Genomic DNA, 27813 nt, shown 5'->3' on the forward strand with positions numbered 1-27813 from the left:
ACCCAGCGTTAACCGGGATTTAGTGGGCTACTTCAAAGCGACGGCCCCTAATGGAAGACCCCGGTGTCCACATCAGAGCAGACCGACCGAAACGAAAGCGGCACTGCGGTGATGAACTTGCAACAAATCCACTTAGCGCCTAGACCGACACCGAGATCAGGGTTCGGGGAGGCGTGTAACGTAAGACAACCCATCTGGACACTGCCGGCCCATCAGGACGACGAGAGTCTTGGCCTTCAAGTGCACCAACTGCCACAGTGAAAGCCACAGAGTTGTGGAGGAGCTTGTGCAGCACCCGAACCCGGGTCCCGAAGATGGATGAGCTTCCCATTAAATTAGGGATTCGACAAAGTGTCCGCATGGTCGGCGTAGCACCGTCGGGGACCGGGTGCCCGGGTGTGACAGACGGCAAACGGATGACACAAATTTTACGCTACACTCACCACAGACGGTCCAAAGCCACGGCCACGCAGGAGTTGGCAGTGAATTACTGCAGACGGCCCCGTTCAGCGAGTGTGAGCGATTGAAAGGACCAGAAAAAGGGAGAGATAGAATAGGGAAGATAATTTTCGGTGGTGTCATCAGAGTCAGCCATCATCATCGCCGCCGTCCATCGCGGTTAGTTTCGGCCGGTGCGAACGATGAGAGGATTTACCGTCGGATCATTAATCTTGCTCGGCGGTCGGCGAGGATTATGGGTCGAGTTTCCGGTGGCCGACCGAAGCTTAGGCACGCCACAAGGATTTTTTGCAACGCCCTTTGCGGCCGTCTTCATCTCAGCGGCGCTCGAACCAATTAGTTAATTTGCAATACGGAGCGGTTCCGGTGCGCGACGTGACAGTGGACCGGCAGGAGTTTACAATCGACGGACCAGGGCGCCTTGCCCATCCCGTTTCGCATGATGATTGATAACGGGGGCCAACTTGCGCTCGGCCGGTGTCGAGCAGATCACGGGCAAAACGCTGCACAAAACCCCATCCGGATTATGGTCGTTGCCGGTGACGCACGAAGACGCCAGCAATATGCTGTCCCGGACCCTCCCGGATGAGGTTAGACGATCACCCGCCATCGGGCCATCGAGACGATAATTGATGCAAATGCACTGCAACGTGATACGATCGAAGACTCGCGCTGCTCTCGTTGCTCAATTATCCGTTATTAATCCGAAGCGTTCAGCAACAAGTGGACCGAGGCACCGAGGGCACGTGAGCCAGAGATAATGGCCAACCAGCCAGTTAGACGAGCGAGATCCGCCCGCCAAGAGAGTGAAGGCAAGATATGGCGGTTGCCAATTTCGTACGGTCGTAAACTACGACCCTTGGCCCGGATGCTGATAGATACCCCGTTTGCGTCAGCGGAGAACGCCACGCACACGAGGCGGCCACCCGGGACAGTAAGCCACCCCACGGAAGTGGGTGTGTCTGAACTGGCTGAACTCCGACTGTGACTCCTCTCAACAAAATGGTCACACAAATTATAATCTACTGCCCAACGCCCGGGGAGCGTGTGTGTAATTTACCTCACTTTCACGGACCTCAAGGCTCAAGGTTGGGTGGCGCCGAAAACAGACGCATCGGACCGCGCGTTAATACGCGAGAAATTTATGGTCGGCCGGAAACTATTACATTATCGCTGTGCGGGTGCGCTGCGGGTGCAAAGCCTACGCAAACAGCAACCCAGAAAGTGGGTCTTGGATCAGGGCGATAGTTGGCCGCTAAGGGAAAGGCTGGGGCTCAGCTTTACACGTGGATGAATCCGCTCGGTACTCCACGGATGTGGTATATTTTTAGCCGCCAGACGCCATTAGCGCGTATATTCGTATGATTTAAGTGTCTTGTAGACCGCGGCCGGCGGCCCATTATTGACACTGGCCGTAGGTGAATATTTACGCCGCCGCTCCGGAATTTATCTGTTTAACTTCAACGCCACGCGATTTGCGCGGATGTGATAACGTGGAATGGTGTAGTGCTCCCGGTGCTCTAGAGGAACTCAAGATTTGAGCGCAGAGCGTTCGGCCACACGGTTGTTGGGGAAATAGTTTCAACCGTGCGTACAAGATATATGACCACGGTGAGTGATTCCCATTTTTTCGCCTCACATCTGCCGTATCTTTCGGGAGCGATTTCGTGAAAATCATTATTCATATCCGACGAAGCCGATAATCATCACTCATCGGCCCTCATGAACGGTTCTTCGGTGGTAAGGTAAACATCGCAGGTGGAATTTTCGCACAATTACTTTGCGACGTTAAACGCATTCACTTTCTGTTCTGTGTGGCGGTGCTTTTAGCTAAATTGTGTCATCAGCAGGATTGAGTAAGATGTACGATCATTAAGCCCAACCGTTACCGTCATCCACATCTGTATCCCGGTTTCTGGTGATTCATTATCGAAAGGCAGCCAGTTATGGTGCAATGTTTCCATCGCCTGCGACGCTGCTAATTACTTTCTTGTCCCGATTTCAGTGCCCGTTTGGTCGTAAAACAATTACAAAAACGTAAGAAGTTGCCAAAAAAGGCAACCCAAATCAAAACGGTGACCCCCTATGTTTGACCCGAACACTGCGAAGGGCTAATCGTTTACACACTGAAAAGGACTCGCCAATTTCCAGTGCAACCTTTTCAACAGATTTTAATTATGTCTAAAAGGGGATCAAACAGCAACACCGATCAATCACGACCACGATGGGTATCGCATCCAGCACCATCGACGATGGCGGGTGGCGGTGGCTGTGGCCGATAGCGAGTGCGAGAGTGTGATGCAAAAAGTTTGGCGACTTTTTAATTAAATTTTCCCACCAACATCACACAGTCAGCAGCTTCCGCTGACAGGTCGGCGGACAAACACCATGCTGACGTTGCTCTCGTTAGTGTGGGCGCCGGGAGACTAAACTAGAAAATTGATTATGGCACGCCCGTTTCAAACAGCGTACGGGTGTTACCGGTGAGCGGTGCCACGATAAAGAGGTAGCTGATGGTATTGTTTAATGTTTACTGACGGGTTTTTCACAACTCTCAGCGTGGTTTCAGCATGAGCGGGAAAAAAAGAAAAAAGTCCTCACGGTAGTTCGAAGCAGCGAAAAGCGAGAACGAAACAACTCGCCATCCGTGGATTGATTCGCCATCAAAAACAGGCGCTCAGTTTGGGCTCTGCCTCAATTACAGGCACATAAAGCTCAAACAGCAAACGAACAGTAAAACGGGAACTATTACTTCCACCGGAATGGATTTGGGGACCGATTTTATCCCGAACTTTCGTGGTGGCGGTCAACTGCGGGGAACTAGCGCAGTAATAACATTTTCATATTTCTACATCGGGTTCCACGAGCCAACCGGCGGCAGTTAGGTGGCTATCCAATTTACTAGTCTGCGAAAGCCAAATAGTACGCGAATGAAATGGAGTCAATGCTCAGAAACGAATTCGGCATCGGCACCGATTTCGAGTGCAATCGAGAGGAAAATGTATGTCAACATCTACCATTCAACATTGTCCGGCCTACGCAGTGACTCGTTGGAGGCAGTGTGAGTTGGTCCATCGGATAGACATCGTCATTCGGCAGTCACCAGTGTGCCGTCGAGCCATTATCGCCCGGAATCACTGCTGACCAGGATGGCAGAACGATTCGATTCGATGGTTCTGTCAATTTTCATCAAAATAAACATTTCAAACGGAAGAGCTGGTTGATGGATCGCTCCGAAGGGAAGCCGCTAGCGGTGAGCTGCGTGAAGTCGGAGCCAATGTTTAGACGATTTAGGCGGCGCCAAAGCCAATAAAACGCAAAGCCAAACAAATGTGATCGTGGACGGAAGCTGGACGCTCTGGTTTCTAATTGATCGAGTTCGTAATGTGATTTACTTTGGATTTGCGTAATTGATAGAGTTCTGGCAGCCCGTTTACGCACGTCAATCGCCCAGATATTAACAGTATACGGAGTTAATGTGGAATCAATTATTAGGAACACACTGCTATGTTAACATTTGGCGTTTGTTTTTTTTGTGTGCAACATTGTCCCGAATTGGGTTCTTAAAACTATTTCCTCATTTTAAATAGTATGGTATACACCAAAACACTCGCCATCCAATGTAGGTAATGGATCTCGAAGCAGGTGTGCGACTGTCCCGTGATGGGGTATCAGTATTCCTGTCCTGTTCGCTCGGATCTGGATCAAGTTTTTCTGCCCCACTATCCGCAAGGGCCAAGATTAATCTGGCGTTTAAGCGATCGTGAAGTGCAAGTGCACAATGGCGTTTAGCTGGAGCTGCGATTGCACCGTTGCTGACGCGCAACGGAGTCACACAACAACGGAAAGAAAATGGGAGCTCGCGTAAACCCGAATCCATTAGAGAATGAAAAATGTGTACACAAAAGCAGGACCGCCACCGCTGGCTGGCCATCGACTTTTCCGCTCTGTTTTTTAGGTCGATCATAAATCGTAGCATTCGCGGGACGTTCAGCGGTGTGTGTGGCCTCCACCGGGGGGAGCGGATGCGTCCAGGGCACAATATCCTAGCGGTCGATGCTGAACCGTTCGACTCACGGTGCGGCCATATTTTCTCATGTAATGCAACTTTAATGGCCACCCAATCTCGGTGCGATTTTAGACGGGAAGCGCTTATCTCGGAATGAAAATCATAAATCATAAAGAAAAACTGTAAATAGTTAACAAAACACAGACAACCATTAGTGTAACGTCATTGTACGGAAAGGGATGTAATTCCAAACCAAAGTGACTAGTAGCTTTTAGGGTGGGATTTCCCGTCCACGGACTCACGCATTCATTTTCGCTTCACGCTTTGGGCCAGTTGTTTATAACAGTCATCGATGCCGTGATCCGTGGATGAAAAACTATTCCGAAAGATCACCCAAGTGGACCCATCTCAATTGAATCCTTTTAAGCGTTCTTTTTTGAAGTAAAATGTAACATGGCGTTACGCTCCGGGGCCTCCAACCCGCAACGGCCCCATGTAAACAGTGTAAAGATCACTCGTTTCGTTTTCGGGAAGGATCTCTTGCAGTCGTTCGTCACAATCCGTCAATTAGCTTTGACGAGGGGTCGTCAAGATTTTAGTATTCGCATTTGTTTGTTAATTTTCTTTGTGGAACGCCCGATACGATTTGTTGGATAAAACCGGGGCAGCTGATGCCGAACGAAAAGAGGGTGATTCAATTTCGGTTGACTGCGAAAATCAGGTAACATCAGAGGAACAGTGCTAACCAAGCGTAAGGCACCCGACAAATTACGGACCAAACTGGGATGGAAACATAATCTGTGCGCTCGTTATTTAGAGCCGCTCGGTGGCTTGTACTAAATTATGTTCCCTTTCATCCTTTCTGCCTGTATTTGTCTTCGCCCATTCATCAGTAACCGTGGGGATGATTTTTTGTTATCTTCTCTGCCCACTGAACGGGCCGGCGGCTAAAGCGGTCTACCCCAGAGAACCCGGAAAGCCGTGAAAACAAACAGAGCCACGTCACGGGTGGGTTGCGTTTTGGTGTGTCTCACACCTTCGAGGCTGTCCCGGTGGACTTCAATCCCCAAAACAAGCGCCACCATACGGGTACGGGTGACCTAGCCGGCTATTCGGTGTGTTTGAAACATTGCCATCTGTGAACGACCAGGCTGCTCCATCGAGTGAAAACGCATTCATCCAGATTTTTTTCAAGTACGCCTCCGGGATTCATGCAGCCAGGGAAAAAACCGAAGCCTCACCTGAATGGCACCCTGAAACTGATGGGTCTCGGGTGCAACCGAAGGGACCACCGGTCGGGTCGGGACGATAAGAGTTCCCGAAGCGGGCTCCCCCGTGCTGATGGTGGCCTGCCTTCAACAAATTCGGAGCCCGTTCGGAGCTCTGCCGAAACAGCTACCTTTCCAGAGCGGCTCGATGCCGCTGGCTCTTTGAGGTAAACGGATGTCGGCCACCGCTTCGTGCGCTGCGTGCCGTACCCACAAAAAAGGGTCACCTTTGACTGTGAGGGCCTTTTGTGCCGGTGAGAAGCTCTGTACCAAGCAATCTTTGAAGGTGCGCCATACCCTGTGGAGCTATTTCTGGACGGGAGTGTTTAAGACGTGGCAAAGTGGTTGCTCCCGTTTGGGTGAACCTCAAAAACCCCCAAAACTCGTTCTTAGCGGATAAAATAATAGCGTTCCGGGGCTTTACTGATTAGAACAAGATTTTAATATTAAACAGTACACACCGCAGCCAACCGCTAATGGGCAATGTTTTCGAAACCAGAGGATGCTTGGTTGTGGTAATGGAAAGGACGCCCAAATGGCCTGCCAAGTGTCTATGAATATTCCATAGTCCCAAAACAAAGGACCCGTTGGGGCTAAATGAAAAAGGAATCGATGATTTGGTACATTGGTGTCGCTCTTTAATATTTATGAAGTGATTTTCAAGATATATACAGAGCTTTTAAAAACGTAAATCATTAGAAAAATATTAAATTGGGCGTTGATCAAGATCAATCATTTAGAACACAAACATATAATATTAATGAAGGCTGCTTCTTGCTTGAACCTGCGTTACCATAAATCCTTTCGGGAAAAAGTATTATTAACCCTCTATGGAAGGAGTTTCGCACCAAAAACCCTTCGCTTGAGTGCGCTGAAATGTACACTCTTTCAACTTGCTGCTGATAAATACGTTCAAATTAAGATGCAGCCGCCATTTCCGGTCGAGATTTGCAGACCCGTGGAATGCCATTTGCATCGCTATGTGCCTCTTGGCAGCCACTTTCGCCATTTTCATAAAATTTTATCGCTATTTGCGAACGGCGAACTATTCAAATCTCATTTTACATTTTATATCCACTTCCGTTTTTCTCAATCACATCGGGCACAAGAAACAGGACTCGATTTTCAACTATACCAAGCTCTCCCAGGCCGGCCCAGTGCCGCCTCGTTAGACGTCGGCAACGCCAACACGGGTCATGTTTATCTAGTCACAGCCAGCGGGAGCCCCGATGCTAATGGCCGACGGAACGTGCTCGTGGGCACAGAAAATGTTTTTCAGTTCATTACTTGCCCTTACATGGTCAACCGTGCGCCGCCGGGCCTGCCGGCCATGATCAGCGCCGGCTGTTGCTCATTAAGGAAGCACCATGATTGCCACAAAACACACACAAACCTCGTCGAGGAAGGATTCCTCTTCCCGGTGCCCGGGTGGCTCCTGTGGTGAAATCTAATTATCACTCTCCGCGGGGCCCACTCGGCCCACAGCCGAGGGCCGATGTCTTTTTTGCAATACTTTGCGGACGTGTTCCGTTCACTCGATTGACCTTCCATCAGATGCTGATTGAGTGTTTGTGTCCTGGCCCTGCCGAGTGGCCGAATCACTGTTGCCGAGTGTCGGGCGACAAAAGTCATGCACCGCATGCTACGATCGGAGCATATAATTGTTGGCACTTTTCCCGGGGGCGGTAAAGAAAAACAAAAGTCGCCGAACGCTTCATTAAGATAGCGTCACGTAGCCGTTGGAAAAGTTTTATTGACGCTCGGTGTGACTGTAATCGAAAACGAGAAAACGGCGCGTGCAGCAAAGAAATAGTGTGCACATTAAACCATCAAACGGTAATGACACGTCTAGACTGGCGGCCATCTTACTCTGCATCGTTTATGCACGTACTGTCATCGTTTTTAGCATTTTTTTCTCTCTTTTCGAAAGTCAGCAAAAACGGGGACCTTCTTGTATGTTTTCCATGATAACCAGCACTCCTACCGCTCCTAGCAACAGTCCTAGCGCCCGGGCAGCGACAGCAGGAGCGACGGCAGCAACAGTTTATTGAAAGGGACATATTTTCCATAACATTATTGCTAACCAAACAAGCGCGCCAGCGAAGGACATTTTGGGTGGAGCATAAATGACACACAATGGACAGAGAGCAAGGGCGACCGAGAAAGAGAATAGAGGTGGAGCTGCAAATGGGGTTCGTATTATCGGTTGTTTGAGTGGTGTTTGATATGAAGGAGGGTGAAAGTTTGACAAACAATGGTGTGTCCCGTTCGAGAAGGAGCGGGAAAATATGCACATTTATAATGAGCCCAATGATGCGCAACATACGCCGGGTTCTAGCTGACAGCCCGAAAGGGGAAGCGCGCGACTGTTAGCATTAGACAGCCTAGCTGGTGTAGATTAAAACTAATATTTGAATAATTTTAATAAAAGCTCTTAAAGTGTTTATTGTTGCAGATCACCATCAGTGATGTACATAAGAGAAAAACCTAGGGGAAACTCGTATCTCCCGGCAAAATGAACATATCCGAAGGACGTTCGCTATGATGTGGTGGTAGGTTGCGATAATAAAACGAACCATACATTGGAACTATACGTCCCCCGTATAGCACACGAAACACGTCAACAGCTTGCGAGCTTCCCGATCCACTCGGACACCGGGATAAACATCTCAATCCCATTATCCTCCGGCTTAACAGCATTCCGATGCAACTCCATTTATCACTTTTCCATTCCACCGTCCGAGTGGCGGCCGGTTGCATTTTTGCTGCCCACGGATCATTGGGACACAACACCCCCGCCCCGAAGAGGTCAAGGAAAACTATGAAATGGTGAACAGTTGTTTCATAAATGAAGGGAAAAAAAGCAGCCAGCCCGACTACTTACACGCAGAACATAATCCTACGCGTGCAACAAATGCCGACCGGAAGATGAAATCAACAAGCAGGAAAGCAGACAGCAGACCGGCGTCGTAATGGGAAATGGGCCGGCGCAACACATCGTACAGCTCGTGAAAATGAGCATCGCCAGCCAGAAGGGATATGATCCTGCCGACCTGCCGTGGTCCGTGGCCCGGTAAGCCCGTGCCATTTGCTACATTTTTCATTTACCCTCCGGGATCAGGAGAAAAAAGTGGAAGTTATATTTTACGCTCTCGTTTCGCGCAGGCTATCGGAATTGATTGTTTTTTGCACCCGGTCACCGGTTCCGGGCTCGCCTCGATCGCTGCAAAATGTATTCGCCTCGCCAAAGGACAAACACGGCAGTCGTAAAATAGATGTTTGCCATTTTTTCTATCCCTCTCACTGTCGTCGCTCACGATGATCATCGCAATCATGTCGCTAAGAGCTTCGCGAAAAACGGGCACCGTGCGCTCGAGTGGGGCTATTCCGGTTACACGGGAACTCGCTCCCGTTTGCCGCACCTAACGGGTTTCGTAAGTGGCATAAAAAACACATCACTCGTTGGGTAAACAAGAGCATCCGGAAACACCCGCACACACAAAGAAGGGGATCCTCAAAAACGGAGCCAGGCGCCGACGACGACAAAGATGCCACACCGTTCGAGGATGCTCCGGTAGACGCCGGAATCCCGTTGCTACCCGAGAGCGCCATCATCCGTCAGCGCGTCTTCCGGTCGGGCTCGTTGCGGTGGAAACATCATGAATGTTTCATATTTATTTGCTCCATAATTTGCTGTGCCGTCCGTTTGCAAACCCGGAACAATATTTCCGAGTCCCCGGTGCCGCGTCCCGGGCGTGTGTTCCGGCAACGGAACCGGAAAACGATTTTTACAATCAGTACCCGGAACAATGTTTATGCAACGATAAAACAACCTCACCATTCCACGGGCTGAGATTCCGCCAAGTGCACCTTGGTGCCGGAACGGGAAAAGAAGGAACGGCCCGGGAAATAACGAGAGTAACGTACGTTCCGTCACCACCGACGCTGCTGATCTCTCTCACTTCTGCTGACGGCTCGGCGTAATAGTCAATAAATCATGCAACTTTCAAGAACTTTCCCCCCTTCCTTTCGCTCGCTATCCCCCTCGAGGGGCCGATCGAAGATATTGCTGCCGGCCACCGGTGCAACGGCGCGGATAACTATCTGTCGGGATAAAAAACGGAAACGTAATTAAATTCACTTCAACTTTTCACACGCTTCGGACATTGATAAATTGTGACTCTAATAACTCCCATCGGGCAACATTCTTCGGGAGCAGCAAATTGCGCGAATGTTCTCGCCGGGGATAAAGCCCAAAAACTTTCGAAAGCATAAACTAGCGATGGCGCTAATGAATCGGCACCGGTACATCTGTTCCGCTGCCCCATATTGAGCGGCGGCGGCCTAATGGGATGTGCAAATAAGTAGCTTGTCAGAAGTTTTCGAATTAATGAGCCACTGGTGATGGACGACCACAGCTTCTTAGACCACAGCCCTCTTTCGCCGAATACTGTCTCACAGAGTATGGAGACAAAACTACTTCACCGCGTATCGCACAAGAAGTTTAAGCTGCAAAGTTCAAAGGGTCCTAAATTAAACAGAAAAAGCCAATAGGTCACCAATGCACGCCCGGCCGGAATGCTGGCAATGCATAATGTTTGTCTGCGCCAGAAAAAAGTTCTAATTAGAAACAAACCCCGTGCTTTGCAAGCAAAACCGGGAACTCGGAACAATCGCGTTTTTGCCTTAATCTCCCGTGCCGTGCTGTAGAAATTCCCCCCAAACACACACACACACACTCAGTGGCACACTGGCGCACCGGGATTTCACAAAGCACACGCTAGAGACGGCGTTGGTATTTACTTACGGGCACTCTCGCAAATACGTTACAATTCCAACGCAAAACGCACGCAAACAATACGGGGATCCGTCGGGGGACGCCAGCACACCCTGGAAGACACCCAACACCCAGCGCCCGGCTTGGGTGTTAGATCCCTCGTTTAATTTTGCCAGCCATTTTCTTTCAAAGGGCCTTTTGTCCGGATTGCCGGAAAACCCTTTGCCCGGTGAAGGAAAATGAATCCCTGCGCACCGTACGTAAGAAGGCGACTCATCAACGCTGATCCCGCCAGGAAGCGCGCCTCCGCAGTCCAGCCAGAAAGTAAGAGCCGGTGGGCGGTGGAAAGGCAACAGTGTCCTGCCACTTCCGACCCAACCGAGCGGACCTCAGCGAACGCTCAATTTAATCCTATTGCTTTTTATTCGCCCGCCCGAGTGCTCGTCACCCGAGTGCTCGTGTGGCTCCGGTCCGGTTTTGCTAAATTGAGACGTGTTGAACGAAGGTACTTCGAGTGTGCCCTGTGTCGCCTCGGAAGTCCTTCATCGCCCGGGGGCAGACCTTCGTCGTTGAGGCATAATTTCGATTTAAACATCATCTACTTAAACACAAAGGCCGATTAGGCGAAGGAATGCCGCCCGAATGCCACACCCCTGGCGCCTTAAGAAAGTCCGGGAGCTTCGGTTACATCTGCCCCAACATTCCGGGTGGTGGACGCAGTGTTGTACAACTCTCTCCCAACCTAACCTTGGCCTCGGGATACTGCGTGTTTCCCGACGGGGTGAAACAAAGTAGAGCAAAGAAGCGGCGAAGGTCGGCCAGAGTGAGACCATGCTCCCTACCTCGAGGCAGCGCTTGGGCACATTAGTGCGGGAACCAATTTCAGGAGCTCGTTCAAGCACGCGGCTCTAGTGCTCTTCAAGTGTGCGCTCGCTGCTGTGAAGCGTCCCCATTGTCGCAAGTTTAAGAAAACTCTAAATACCATAGCCGGGGCCGAGTGCAGGCACGGGAGCCGAGGACCTGGGGAGCAACAGACCCGCTAAGTAACGTACTCAGCCGGTACGTGATGGTTTTCCCAAGACGATGTCGGATCCCAGACATGCCACGTAGTGCTCTTTTCGGACAAGTTCTACGCGGAGCGTTTTATTTATCAAGCTTAGTTCTAACGAAGTTTCTAACGGAGCGGTTTAAAATCGGGGCAAGCGTCTCAAGCAAGTGCGCTTAAAGTGACGATGCTGCTGCTCATCGCTCTCCAGTCTTCTCGCTTTAGAATGGCAACGGTTCAATAGAGAGATCGATACTTTCACTGCTCCGGTGTTGGCATAAATTTGAAATCATTAACGCCGGCTGGTAACACTTGCAGGGCACGTGCGACAAAAATAACCCAAACCGGCAACCAACGAGGGCAACAGCGGTCGGGATCCATCCCACTAATCCTGCCGCCACCTGGGGCATCCCACCTGCTCCACGCTCTGCGGTGAAGCTAATGCTTGACACACAACCTAATCCAACGTTCAACGAAAATGGTTAAACTGTGCTGACACGCCGTCCCTTCCGACCGCAAGCCACAAAAATGGAGCCCATTGGCAAGCAGCATTAGGATATTAGCCGACGGTCGGCGCGCGAACGGTGCCGAGCTATGGCAGCTGGGGAATTGGGTGCCACTGGCGTCTACAACGCATAAAACAAACATCACACCCACCACGAACCGTTGGCCGGAGCCCCCGGGAGTCGAGAGTTACGGCAACCCGAATCCGACATCCGTTGCCCCGTTCGCATTCGGAGTAATGGAATATTTTAAGCCGATAAAAATGGTAATGTAAGGTCCATTCAGCTTTCTCCTCCGGCTCGCTCTGCGGAAGTTAACAAGCAAGATTGAGGGGTCTTCGATCGATTCGGGATTGTTTTCCCATTACCGTGTCCGCTTCTCGGGTGTCCTTCGGCCGGGCGTGGTGGGACGCAAGGAGATGAAAATTCGGTGTTTCGACTCCAGGAACCCATCCTCGGATGAATTTAAATGCCAGACAACGAGGGGCTCTATAATCAACAGATCCTACTCAACTGGTCCATGCTCCGGTCGTATTGTAAATGAATTTATCGATTGTGGTTCGACCTGAGCAGACATTGCCATCGACCTGGGGCTAGGTTTCGGGAGTGATCGCCATACGCAAATTATCGTCAACGGTGTCAGAAGCGTGCAGAAGGTCTGGCCCCGAAAGGTTCCGGGCCGTAAAGTATAAAATAAGCACGGATTAGTTGGAAAATCATGTCTGCCGCGTGAAGTGGAAAAACAACGGCCCCCACACATGGCGACCGAAACATTGTCCAGCAGCATCAGTAGCAGCCGCCGGTAGTAATCAGAAGTAATGTGTACCCCGAGTGAAGTCACGAACGTGCCGGTGAACGTGTCCTCTGGGGTCCTGGGTCCGGCACCGGCACGGCACGTTCCCCGAAAGGACATCAAGGTGGGTTTCGAAATTATGATTTGATTTGCAAACGGCACTTTTCCCGCGAAAGGACCCACAGGCCACGGATTGGATGTTCCGTTCCGGCGAGGATGAAGGTGAAAAGTAGCGGACACGAATCAACAACGTTGCGACGGGAACCAACAGTCGTTACGGAATTTGTAAAACAATCGTGGGCTTTCGGGGATGTTGGCATTTTTCTTCATTAAGAAGTGAAGGAATGCGCACTTTGGGATCAGTTTTGGAATCAGAATCCGGTGCTTAAGAGTGGGAAACGTTGCGCAATTCCACAGTAACTTAAATTATTAGTACTTTTTTTTTACTAATGTCACAAGTAAAAATATCATGAACACGTGGAGAACACACTGGCCCGTGATGAAGCACTGCCGCTGACCGAGTAACAATGTGGGAAACGTATCAAATTGATGTTCTCGGTGCACCACACAAAGCGCAATCAAGAATCTCATTCAGCACAACGGCACCCAAAGTCCGACTTCTTTCGGGCGGCGAATTTCCCGGCGAAAGCACTTTGCATACTGATCGGTTCACCGCGTTTCGTCCATCGTCCGAAGCAATCAGTCTTGCTGTCCTTCGTGCGCAGCATAACCTTAACATCAATGTTTCAATCGTGCGTGACATCCGTTCGGCGTCCGACTCCCGGTGTCAAGGATCAAGGAAACTGAAACGCCATCCTCGGTGTGTGCGGACCGACCTAGCGACCTACAACACTACTTGCCAACGCGTATCTCGCACACACCAAACGGTACATTTGATCCGAATCAATCGTAATTTATTGGAGCGTAAGACATTCCTCACCCAGGGGTCGTGTCGTCTGCCGACCTGGATGGGTTGCCAGCAAGTGACGCGACCGGTACGGGATGGAAAGTAAAATAAGAAAGAAAAACATGCCATCAGCATGATCCCTAAAAGGCGGTCCGGTTGCAAAGGGTGGCGCGTATCACTTTCCGCGAATCAATTGAGGCACCAACCAACAGTGAACACAACGCCCGGATGCTCGCCCGTGCGATGGTGGGTTAAATAAAAAGCAAAACATAGACGAGACCGTTGTGAGGTCCCGGAGCACAACGGAACAAACACGCCGGCGAACTCGGCAGACGGCTATCGCCCGAAGGCGTCACTCAACTGTGAATGATTTGATCGATCGTACGAGAAACGTGAAAATGTGCTGCTCATAAGCTCGTTACTTGCTCCGAACGCTCGGCAGCGGGCCCCACGGAAACTGCATTCAGGAGAAAATCGGACGACTTCTTTACACCGACCACATTTCCGGGCCGCTGCATATTGACGGAGCGCGCCCGACTCGTCCTGTATCCTTGGTGTCGGTTGTCGAAACCCGAACTCCACCGGATGGTCGCCGAGCCCGTGTCGAAGACACCCGGCTCGACAAAAGACCATAGTCGGTGAAGAAAAAGCCACGAGCGGGATCTTTGGCACAGGTGTTTCTTCGAGTCCTTCCCTCGTGCGGGTGTCGTCGGCGTGTTGTCGAGTGGAAAATTGCCAAATCGTATCCCCAAATTTTCAACATCCACCGTCGGCCCGGGTCGGGCAGTGTTTATCTAGGGACTTTGTGGAAAGACTCGGTTTGTTTTACAACATACTCGCGGTTGGCCCCGCGGGGGACAACGCGAGGGTGCGACACTGACCTGGGAACGTGTAAGCCGACGTGATTGGCTAATCGGATATCGCGCGGCAAGGCGACCGCCTTGGTGCGCCTTGGTGCGATTACGGTTGTGTTTGTTTAGCTGATTAAAGATCCGGCAGCGAGCCCTACGGGACGGGAAACTGTGGGTTGGACCGACCGACCGACATACTTCCAAACGATCCGTTCTCCTGATGGATCTCTTCCAATTGGAGTGTAAAATTGCAAAAATGTAGCGTGGGGGCTGATGAGGCAATCAATTTCGGAGGGGCTTTTAGCATCATCGTCGATCCAGAAGCTCGATTTGGGGAAAAGAGAAAATCCACCATTCACAATGCGTTGGTGTTTTAGTTAACCTAATCAAAACGCCCAATAAATTGATATAAAATATCACACATAAATTGAACACAAACAGAAGATTAGTTCCCTTCACGGTCTGGTGCGGTATTGATTTACGGATTCCTTGCCCGTTGCACATACCACGGTTCCCAACATTCAACATTTTTATGGTTTTTCCATAGCATATTCGATGGCTCCTGCTTGTAGCCGGTGCCAAACGAAACGAAACACTGAACGGCGAACATAATAACCACAACCAAACAACGATTGAAGGCCATCACATCCACACAAGACAAGGACAAACTTCGAGCGCGGCTGATTGGAACGAGGCGTTACGCTTGACAGAGCATTGGCTTGCGGAAGTCTTACTACCTTCTTAGCAACCATGGGCCATCCAGCAGTACAGGTTCTCCGGGCGGCGAAAGAACACCTTAGCAACGGAAAGCAGCCAACTTGAGTTTGCGAACTTTCGACCCGAGGCGATGCCGTTCATTTTAATGTTTACAAACTCGTTCTCGAAAGTTTGTATTAAGTTTGCCGGTAACAGATACCGACATAGAGCAAACTTTCGATACATGTTACCACCTTGTTAGTGTGGATATGTTGCAGACTGTCTTCCATCAGAACTTTGACTCGGAAAACTCAAAAAGAATGGCACATCGCATCCTGAACGATACATTCGTCGCCGGATTTGCACGGTGGGTTGCCATTTTTTGCCGGTAGCTGTTTTTCTTCGCCTGACACGAGCATAAAGTATGTTTTCAATTACAGCTGTCGCAAGCTACTTCCGGGAGCCGAAAGCGACCGTGCGAGGATAAGATGCTTCCCGGGCGCAGAGTTTATCAAAATTCGTGGCACATTCGAAGCGACGTTACTTCATTCGCATCATTGTCCCGGGCCTCCCGTCATCCTGGCCAGTTACCGTACGGCCGTAATGGCAAATGTCTGTATCGAGTAAATTTTCGACAGCCATAATCAAACCGAAAACGACAAACGGAAAGTTCCACCACCGTGCGGCGGGCACCAACTATGGGAAAAGCTCATTGTGCAGCTCTTTGTCGTTGTAAATTTTATTGCCTTGATTATGAACCGAACTTGGGACCCGGTTTTCCGGTCGGTCCCCGGGACGTCCCATCGGCAAGATCGGGATGCTGTAAATTTAGTGTTTAATTACCGTGAACGATAAAAGCGGACGGACAGAAGAAGTCGCCCGGATCGGCAATGGCTTTTAATTAAACGCTCCGGCAGGCAACGGATTCTGATGGAAGTTTAAGCGAACTGCGTGGAAATTATAATCCCAATTCCCGCGCCCTAACTCGATTGGTCGATTGGTGTGGCAAATTTAATCGATATTTGTGTAGGAAGAAAGGGCATTCATTTTTCGTACTTCATCAGTTTTGAAGGATAAAAATAACATAACCGTAACTAAGTGGGTAAATCGTGATGAAATTATCAATCCGCTGACAAACGCTTAAGGAAAATTGTTCCACGTCAATCAGTTCGGCCATATTATTCTGCCATTAATGCTGGCTTCAAGAGCGATCGTTTGATGTTCCTAAATTAGAGCTCATTTTGGTTTGATTGCCAAATTATCGCTTGTTTATGCAGGATAACCCTTTCTGGGAACCATGTCGGTCTTTATTGAGCCACATCACCTGCCACAGTTCACAGACTTGGTGACTTTTACCGCGGCATCGATAAACAAATTGTGCGTTCAAGTCGATTTCTGGTTGAAAACAGCATCTAAATCACGAACAGGAGAAAAGTGGCCACAAACAACCTGATACGATGCGATAACATCGTCCCAGTCAGTCGTGTAAATGAAAAGTCAAAACTGGCCCCCAACTTATCGGATTATTCAAGGGGCTTTTTATGCTCACAATTCATCCCCTCAAACAACAGATCCACTGGGAGGCCTCCGCTAAGACTCGCGTTTCTGTGATTAAGATCGCAACCTCACTGTCGACGTAATCGAGGCCTGACCGAGCTGACCGGTCCTTCCGACTAATCTTCGACTTCCGACCGCAACAAAACACGCAACGCTCGGATGGGCACAGCAGCAAGAAAAGTCGCTCAAAAGAACAGCATCTTTTACTGCTCAACGGCTGGTTTAACTTCTCCGGCGCCTTCTGTCGGTTCCCTGGTGTCGAATCGGAAGCGCGGCCAAACGCTGGCCAGAGCGCTCTTTCGGTGGTCACACTTTGTTCCATTTCCCAACACAACCGCCGACCTTGGCCGCCAGATTTATCTTTTCGTTCACAGCAGCAGCAGTGCAGGATACGATTTCTGGAAATGGGAAAACGGGGTTTTCCATCTTTTTCAACACAAACACGGCCAAGCCGTTTAGTAGCATTGGAGATTGAAGATTGGCAGGGAGAACAAACATGCACACAACGAGCATTCTAATTTCGAACTGGCCGCTGGAACTAGGGCCACCTGTTGATGTGCCCAGTGACTCAACGTACGGCCCGGTGCCTCTCGGGAGGATCCAGGGATCGAAACTTCAAACAACGAACCGCTGGGTTTGATCAAACTGGTGCTCGGGTGAGTTTGTAAACATAACCATGAATGTTATTACTTTCCAGTTTTATAAATTCTTTCCTTTTGCCTAACATCGCACAGCACACATCGCATAACTGATCCCTACCGCGCGCAAATGGGCCAATAAGGGTGAAAATTTAATTTATGAACCAACGCTGGGAACACGCCGTGCCATGCCCTGTCGAAAATCATCTTCCTTCATCATCGAAAACCATAAAACATTCTCCCAAAGAACATTGAAACAAATTGCGGCATTAAAATCGCTCGGCCAGAAACCGGGATCCGTACGATAAACATCTCGAACGAAGCGGTAAAGAAAGCGGGAAATGGCCTTTAACTCACGTATCCTCGCACGCACCGAAGGGAAATATGAGCGCGGGTAGTCTGAACCGAATATCTGGCCCAGGATTCTCGAGCTAACGGCCACACCCGGGCACGGGACTAAGCCCGGCTGGCAGCCTGGCCAACCCGATTTTTTCCATCCCTTCCACGAGCTGCTCTCTCTCTATTTCCGGATCTTTGGTATCGCGCGGATATCACGCGGATTGAGATTAAATGGCTCAAGTGAACGGATATCCAGCCCAACGCCCGCCCGGCTAGTTGATTTTACCGGCTTGCAGGGGAATTTTCGCCGGGATGGTTTTTTCTTCACCTCCATCAACAGCCCCCAGGTAGGGCGAAGCTATGGCGAGAAAAAAGTACCACCGTTATCCAGGCGTTTCACTGTTCCCGAGCGAGGCCGCACCGAGTGGCCGGGTGGTTACGTGCTCAGAAGGATGTGCTCCGGCATTGGCAAGGAAATGCCACCGTTTCGTGGCTCACGTGAGCGAAATGGAACGACGTCCGGGCACACGACATCCGCCGCGTTATGTGCGATCCTTGGCGATAGGGACAGTGGTACCCCCTGTGCCGCATCCACTTTCGGCACTTCTTGAAAGCCTTTCCGTGTGGCTCGTTACAAGATTTCGCTTTTCGCCTTGGCGGAGCGTAAAAAGCGCGACAAAAAACGCGTTCCCCGATCACGAACTGGCCCCCGGCCACATGACCGTGAATCGAAGCGAAGCGTATAAATTTAATTTATAAAGAAAGAAAAGCACAGGAGCCCCACAATAGAGCCGAGTGCGAGAGAGAGAGAGAGACAGTCTCCGGGTAAAGGTGAGCTAGAAAAAAAAAACGGAATCACACGTGAACCCGGTTCGGGCAGCGCGCAAATGGAACATTCTTATTCCGCAACGGTAGTCGGCCACATATCATAAGGTGACAGATCCGAGAAGCATTTAAGGAATTGCCCAACAGCCCGACATCGTCCCCAAGGCGAGCTTCCTGTTACACGTGCCGCATCGTCACCTTCCTCCGGGCGCGATAGTTGGCCGCGGCTAGGTGACTTTTCACAGCGACACCAGCGCTTTTGCCTTTGCTTCACCACCACTCGGATGGGCTGCAGGCCGACGAAGCGGATAACGCGGACGACAAACTTTATTGTCGGTGAATGGTCTTTTCTTCGGTTGACATTGTTGGCATATTTCCTATAAGGATCTTCGCCTCGGAGTACCGCACAACGCCGCCGGAAGTCGGCACACCTGATGGGAAGCGAACAAGGTAAGGTCACTGCGAGTCAGAGTGGGTATGCCGCATAAGAGGCTAAGATGGAAAGGTGAAAATATCAGCTGAGTGGCTGTGTGTTCGGTTCAGTTCAGTTCAATGAACCGGTAGAGTGGGAGAACCGGAGCCTAGAGTGTGCCCGAACATCAGACGACCTCGCAAGGTGCTTCCAGCGCTACTCAATCGGTTGATGGCGGTTTCGAGGCACGGCTTCAAGGTGAGGGCATTTTAATAAAGACAATTTGTGGTGGATCTGCTCTCGGATGTTTATAAACTCAACGTATTTAAAATTGCTTTTACAGAACAAAGCCGGAAACGATAATGAGCAACTTGAATGAAAGCAGGTTATCCTATTTTCCTCCCCAATTTTCCTAATCATTTATTTTGTTTTTTCTCGGTAAACCAAGCAAAGAACTCACAATGGCTAGCAGCCTTATAAACATCATTGAAAAGTTGTTGAATTTCTCAAAGTAGGTCTTATTATCCCGCTGAAAGGTAATGGTTTCCTTGGCGACCATGAATAGACCTGAGTAGCGAGCAGAGTTTCTTCGAACAGCCATCAACCGACCATATAATGGCTGCCAAACGTCGTCGAGCGTCGAAATTTCACTCACCTTCTCCAACCATTGACAATGGCCGAAAGCACTTTGCTCAGCTGGTAGCCACAGAAAAACCCACCACGGGAGCTACGGTTTTCCCGAACCGCACAACGGAACGGAACGTCAATTTGCTGTCATGTTAGCCAATAGCAAATGGTTCCGCGCGTTCAGAGTGAGATGCTTTGCGTGTTGCCAAAATGAAGTTCCTCGTTCCTTTTTTTATGCCTTCTTTTATTCCGGCAGACACACCGGCATTGACAGCCTCACTCACTTGCGACGTTGGCCACACCGGGGCGAGTCAAAAAGTCGCCGTTTCGGAGTCATTGCGGCCGGAATTCGCCGGAATCGGCTCAGCAGTGCGCGGGGCAACAGATGAAATACTTTCCTTCATTTCCTGCCCGTCAGTTGTGGTGGAAGTAATGAATTTCCGAACGAATCATCTTATTTTCGGCGAAAGGCACAAGTATCAATCATTAGGCAAGTTGCAACAGCTGTGCGTCGGTATGGCGACATTGATTAGTGTCGCGGGATCCACGACCACCAGGATTTTTCATGTCAGCTGCTGACACCGGTTGCGTCGCATTCACGCAGAGCCTCTAATTTTATGGCGCATTTTTTTCGGCCCGTGGTATGTTTTCTGCCTCCCGCCATTAGTGGGCATAAAAGTCATCTTCAAACAAAACAGGCCTCATACGGTGAAGAGGCGCGCTTATGAAGCATCTTCAACATTGTCGCCCTGTCGGTTACATTAGCATACCATCTTCCGACAGATTCCAGTGTTGCACTTTGATGTAAACTCGTGTCCACCACTCCTCAAAGACATCCTGCACGACGTGTTACTGGCTGAGGCTCCAAAAGGCCCGTAACTACCCCAGTGGTGCCGTCCCGAGTTAAATTATGCATTACCTCCGTGTCCGTCGGCCGACCGTTCCATCGGCAGGTCGTTCGGTGAAGTTATTTGGCCAAAAATACCTTGCCGACGTTCCAAAAGCAACGCACATGCCGCATACCTCGGCGCCAATATCTCGCAAGGTAATGAGAGGCAAAAGGAGCGGCTTTGGGTCACGCTGCCGAACCGAATCCCTGTTGCACGTTAACACAGGATCGTATCTGACCAGCAGCTTTTCGCAAAGGCAAACACTTGGGACGATGCTGACGATGAAATTTAGATTACGAGATTACGACAAGATCCGATTACTGGGCAAGGATGGAACACCGGAACACCCTTCGGCATGATGATGGATTAATGAACTTATCAGCCACATTGGCTAGCAGCACCGAAGCTGGGGCAGGAAAATTGGGAAAAGTTCTAACGCCATGCCATCGAAGTGTCGATCGGGTTTAGGCCAACACCCGTTGGCCTGTTGAAACACACAGCCTTTCAGAGCTGAAGCCGGGACCACGCAAACGTACTCAAAAGCAACTCTGTTGGGAAAATTGATGCCACGAAAGGCACTTGAGGCGCAATCGCGATTTCGTTTTTCTTTCGCTGCCGTTTTGCACTCGGCGGCACTTGAAGTCGGATAAACGATTCCGGTGGTAACGTACAGGAACTCGAGAATTGATTGAACAAATTCATTTCCTGTCCCGTGACACAAATTTTTTCCGTTTATCGCCTGGGGAACGGTTGTTCCATTTTGATTTCATGACTGAATTTAAAAAATAGGCAGAGACATATTCACTTCCCCGTTTTTATGTTACAAACAAGAGGCTACTGTGGCAGCATGATCTGCTTTAAATGAAAAAAAGAAGTCTATTCTCCCTTTTACAGCACCACAAATCGATTTATCATCACAGAATCCAATAAACCATCGTGAGCACTGCGTCACTATCTTCGCAGGAGGAAGACGAATCGGTTTGGCTACCCCAGCAATAGAGATTTGAGCTCCGAATTTGTATTCGGATTACGTTTCTTGTGGAATTACTTTGTGTATGAGGGGAAAAAATCTTTAAACTTCTATTCCATCAAGAAGAAACGCCGATAAGCAAATGCTGTCCTCCATTCCCGAAATGATTGATCTGCTGCGGCTGCTGATTGAGTCGCCGATGCCTCTGTCGGTTTATCGCACAAAAGTTTTCCACCGCCCCATGGTTCGGCGTTTTATTGGTCCCTCGCCGACGGACGGCCGTCCCCATAAAAGTATTAATTCGATTCCGCGGAGTTTCGGGCCGCCGCTCGAACCAAGAACCCTTCCCGGAGCCGGTCGAGCGTTTCGAGCGATCTAAATTGTTTGATTTCGCTCGTAACCTAAGCTAACTCTCGCGTAATTAGGTTAGTTATTAGCACTTGTCGACGGCGACGCCAAAGATTCCCGCCAGCAGCAGCCAGTACATCGGGGAAAAGTTACCCTCGAAGGGTCACAAGGGTGCCTTCGCCGAAATCGGTGTCCAAACAAACCCCTGGACGCACTCGACCCGAAGCGAATCGATCCGTTTGGAGTAATATCAGCGTCTTCCGTAAGTAGCTTCCCTCCGTTGGGCCACTTTTAGTTGCCCGAAGTTATGCGGAAAACTATGCCGAACCGTGCCGAAAGGATCCGTGCCGGAGACGATCAACGTATCAGTCGTTAGATAGCGTCAACGTTAGCTGTTTGCCAATTACAACAGTTCCCGCGACTCACTCTCTCTCGCGTCCCGATCCCAAGCAGAGACCGGAAATTATTTCCAGATCTTGAGGTAACCGTCAGCGAGCGCGTGGTGGGCCGATAAGACCACGCCGCCGGTAACGTCTGCGGCAGACCTGACGATCTTGCGGCTTGAGGAGATATTGAAATTTACATGAGTCGCTCTGCCAGTCTCTTGCCAGTCAACTTTCCGCGTTGTTTCGACAGCGGTTTTGCCTGGGCCAGCGATAAAGCGGTGCCAAACTGGCAAGCTCGACAATTTACCATCATGTGATTACGTCTTGGGACACGACGCGGAGGGTCTCAACGTGACGAAGGTGACGGTGCATCGTGACTCGTGTGTTGCAACTCGACTGCGAAAGCGTTCAACCGAAAGTTGAATCGAATTGTAGTCGAATGTTGCTTCTTCCTGAACAATAATAAACCCAACCAGTGGGCCGACGATAAAAGATAACTTTTCCATTTCCGTAAACAACGGACAGCGAAGAGTAAAGCACCACTTCCCGGATGCTGTTGGCCGGGAAGTGCTGTAAATCTTCCATCAACTAGGCACTCGGGTCGCGATGGCGGATTAAAACACCAGCCGCGTCCCTGGCCGTGTTTATTGCTGCACACCGAGCGAGGGAGTCGATGGCTTTTTAATAGTGCCACTCTTAAAGTCGGTGGCATAAATTTGAATCCAAATCGGCGTAGCATCGGTGGTTTGGGGCCAAACTCGTTTCGCATTCGCTCGCTGGCATCGTAACTTTGTTTCATTCTAAGCGATAACAGAAACACTGCGAGTAAATCACACGCATTAAACCTCTCGCAGGGCCATCGGAAGCCACCGGCACCTTTAAACCACCGATGGCCGGCGCAACAGGTTGATTGAGTCCTGACGTCGCCGACATTGTCGTTCCGCCCTCCGCACAAACACGTTATGCAAAACCAAACCAAAGTCACTGTCAACAGCCGATCGGCCTCAGGTCGATTGACCGGCTCAATCGATTGGCAAACGGAGTGGTATCTATATTGCTTGTCGGTGGCCAAGCTGTCTTTGAAACCATCTGCAAATCTCATCGAATACCCAGACCACCGTCCAGTGGTTGCTGCTCTCCGATGGTAGGTTCAAAGGCGGCGGCCCTTCAAACGGTCGTATCGAGCACTGGAATGCTGCTGGAATGGTCACCGAAGCCGAGCCAATCGGTGCCAACCGTTAGCACCTGCATTTCCGACACGCCCGAGATGCATCTCTCTGCCTCTGCGGCGCCCGTATTCAAATGAGCTTAATTTAATTACGTATCATTTCCACCATATTACACCGCACCGAACCCGCCGAACACACAGCATACTCTACCTTGAGTTCCGCCTCACACTCGAACGGTGGAAACTTGTTTCGTTTTTTCCCGTGCCGCGCCTTTTTTTTTTCTTGCGCTGTGCCGTTGATCCCCAAACGGAGGGCGTTAATTGATGGTTTGGCCGTATGCGCGATCTGTAATGCTCCAGGGGCTCGGATTGGAATAGTTTTTCCTTCACCGTGGTCACTGCTTCGTACGGTAGCTCGCGGGGCGCATCTCACTAGCTCACAATATTCCCAGCGGAGCCAGCAGCATGCAAACTGCACCGATGCCACTGCACCGATTTATCATTTCCTTGGTCCGCGTACGGCGGTGGGTTAGGGGAGAGACAGGGGCGGGGGGTGGGGGGAGAGAACTACACGAACCCGACGACGCCGACGGCCACAACTGGCAATTGGCGTACCGATTCCGATACGCAATGGGCAAACGAACACACTCCGATGGCGCTGCAAGGAAACGGGAGGCCGTTACTTATGTTGCGAGGTGTGTGTGTACTTTTTTTTGCTATTTTATGCTGTCGTTGTTTTTTGCCATCACTCAACCACCGGGCACCGTGGGCACCCCCGGGCCGATTAATTACACTGAGACGCGGGGCGCGGACTGCAACGCGATCGCATTGTATGCATTCCGCGGCCGGAGCCTCGGTGCAACTCGAAACGGGCACACTTTCCGCTAATCAACATTACACCGGCCACACGCCAGCGGCGGTGGCTCCCCTGATGCGCCCCAGCCCGGCTGCTCATGAGCTCGATCACACGCGGCCCATTACACGGCTCGACGAGACGCGCGCCAATCACGTGCACTTTCCGCCCGGTGACACTTTCCGGGTGTTCCGGCCGTCGGCGGCCTGGCGGCTCGGTGCATCAAATCTGCATGTCTAATGACGGGCGCGAGCGCGCGCGTTCGACGGATTAATTTCTTCGTGGCGTTTGTTTATTTTCCTTGTCACCCTACTCTGTTCCACTCCGCTTCACTCGAGTGTCACAGAGCGAGCCAGAGAGAGAGAAGGAGAGCGGGAAGGAGAGCGCGTTAGCTTGCGTTTATTCCATCAACCACGATCGACGCGCCGATCGGACGGGTGATGGTAATCAAACTCTGTTGGTGATGATGATTATGATGACGCCATGCGCGGACCGCGGAAGGGAATTATGTGGAGAATTATGGTTGAAAAAATGGCGACTGTTTGGCTTCGTGCGCCGATCACACTTTCGCGATCAGTTTCGTGAGTCCTGCGACGTCACGATTCGTGAGACACCCCCACAGCAGGACGGACCGGAGCCATGCCGGCCACGAATTAGCATTCCAATCACTCTCTCTCTCCCTCTCTCTCTTTTTCCTTCTCTCTCTTTCTCTCTCTCTTTCTGCGCCGCAATCTGGGTGACAATTACACTTTCGATCAATTTGCATTCAAATGCACTTCATTCACACGGATCGACCGAGCGGGTGAAATGCAACAATTGTGTGTCGCCGGCCGCAAAACGGTGCATCCAGCCACATTCTTTTCGGTCCCTTCTCGGACGAGAAAGTGACCGAAAGCCGTTAAACAAATATCAAATTGACGACGCTGCGGAGTACTCGAAACGCACCGGCCGACCGACCGACTGGCCGACCGACTGGGCCGTCTTTCGGGTGTTAATTCAATTTAAGACGCTCCACACACTGGACACACGGTGGCGTAAGACACGGTGGCGTTTCTTGGACACGCCACGGGACCGTGGAAAATATCGATAGAAAATTCACCGAAAGCCGAAATCGGACGCCCTCGGCGCGGTCACACGCGAAAGATAAACAGGCCAAACTTTGAGCGTCGATTGTGTCCTTCTACACGCCTGTTCCGGAAGTGCCGACCGACGACGGGTGACGCGAACGACCCACAGCGAGACAGCCAGATGATGATGATGTGCGTACCTACCGACGGACGCGGAAAGACTGAACCCGAGCTCGGTGGTCCATGCTTTTCCCAGCCACAGTGGGCGCGCGTTCCAGCCAGCCGCCCTAAAACGCCGAGCAACGCCGAGCACGCCACACGACGGCCACACTCTGGCCGAACGAACGAGCGGCAGCGACACTATGGGGAACTTGTACGGGATAGGCGGACATATTTGATTTTAGGAAGAGCTTATGGACTTTTTTCAGCGTTTTGGCACTACTGATTAGTCTATTGTTTCATCTAATGTCTTCATTTATGTTTTCCTCCATGATAAAAGAATCTTTCACTATATCAGGAAAATTAAACTTATGGTCTTTTCGGTGCCTATAACCCAATGAAAAGGAACTAGTGTTTGGGTCACTGCGTGTTGCGCGTGTTGCCCTATCTTGTCTAAAACATTTATGCCGCACTTCGAAAGCTTCTTCTCCCAGACAACCCAGTTGTATAGGTGTCTGTAGTATTATATCCCCAGCATTAGCCAATACTTTATGTACCGTAGTAAGAAATCTAAACCAACTATAAAGCTCTAAAAGATGTGGATACGTATCTCTACAATATATGTCCAAGTTTGCGCAATAACTTCTTCCTAACAGCTAATGGTTATTAAGGTATTCCTAAGCCTTTTTATCAAATCTTCATCTACATTAAGAACAATACTTGCACGCTCAGGATCTGAAAATACTCTTTCACTATACCAAACAATCTTAAAATGCATTTGTCCTAAAAGAAACACTTATACTGTTACCGATACTGCACACCGAAAATCCATGAAAATTGCACAAGGTAGAATTTTATATAAACGTATATTCTGAAACAGTTACCTGTAAAGAGTACATTCGGTTGTAAGAATACAAAATAGACTTTTCACACAGTTTACCTAAATAATAGAAAAGGCATAAAGTTCATAAATGCAATATGTTTTGTATGGCCATTTCATAGACTAGTTACATAGAGACCAGGCGCCTCCTTATGCATCAGGAAGTGTTTTCTTAAAATAAGCCTAGCCGACATGGACGGATTGATACGGATGCAAAACTTACTGGAAATAGTTTAAAATTACCTAAATTTTTATTGTAATGCCTATTATAGTTGCGCCAGACCCCGCCATAAATTTGCTACATTACCAAAGTTTTTTTGGTAATGCAAACCAAGAGCCGTTTTTATCACTCTTTCGACTTTGACAGATGAACTCTCAGAATCTACGCAACGCAGAAGGCTAAAAATTTGGATCGCTCATAGCTAACTTATCTTTTTTAGGAAAATATAACTAAAATCCTCACTTTTTAAAGTGTGTTTATGACCCTCTTTGCCCCATAGTGACCGGGCGAGAGCGACGCTCCCCGTCGGAGATGTTCTCCGCGCGGTCTGTGGACCACGGTTCGGCATTTTGATAAGATCTGTCACCGTTGGTGTTGTTAATTAAATCTCCTCTGGCCGCCCGACTCTACCGGCCAAGGTTTTCTACACCTGCTCGCTATCGTAAAGGGACCATCAATGTTTCCGGCCGAGCTCTGTTTCTCTCTGATAACCGTCGCCGTTGTCGATTCGAATCTGGGTTGAAGTGATAAAAGAAAAGTGCAATCCGTCATCTTCGTTGCATCTTGGCGAGGTTTCTTACTTTTTCAAGGACATTGTTTTAAAATTGGGTTTTTGGGGACTGATCGGGAGTGAATTATGACGGCTCACTGGATGCCCACCGGAGGCCGTAAAGCTCCTTGAACCATCGGTCGCCAGTCAATCTACGGTTGACCATTAATTATCAGCTCCGCAGTCAATCAGAAAGCGACCACCGGGGAACCACACGGAGGACCTCCCTCGAACCCTGGCGCCGGTGGTCGATGACAATTAGCCACTGCTGCCGCTGCTGCCTAATGAAGGGACATTTTCCGTGCCAATAGCCACCAATTTGCGACCATCGACACGTCGCCGGCTGACGCCACTCACCGGGTCGGGAATGTGCAATGCAGAGCCATTTACCGTGTCCGTGCGTGCATCGCATCAACCCCGTCATCAACCGGAATCGGATCGCGGCCGATAATGAGACTGCACAATGGCCGGCTGGCCAGTGTGGTGCAGCAGTAAATTTCAAATCATCGTATTTTACTCGGAACCGGCCGACCGTGCAGCTTCCGAGTGAGTAATTTACCTCCCGATTGAACGTGGCCGAGGCCTCACAAAATTCGCAACCTCAGCCCAAATCGCA

The sequence above is a fragment of the Anopheles cruzii genome, chromosome 3 (genome assembly GCF_943734635.1).
Source record: "Anopheles cruzii chromosome 3, idAnoCruzAS_RS32_06, whole genome shotgun sequence".
Taxonomy (NCBI): domain Eukaryota; kingdom Metazoa; phylum Arthropoda; class Insecta; order Diptera; family Culicidae; genus Anopheles; species Anopheles cruzii.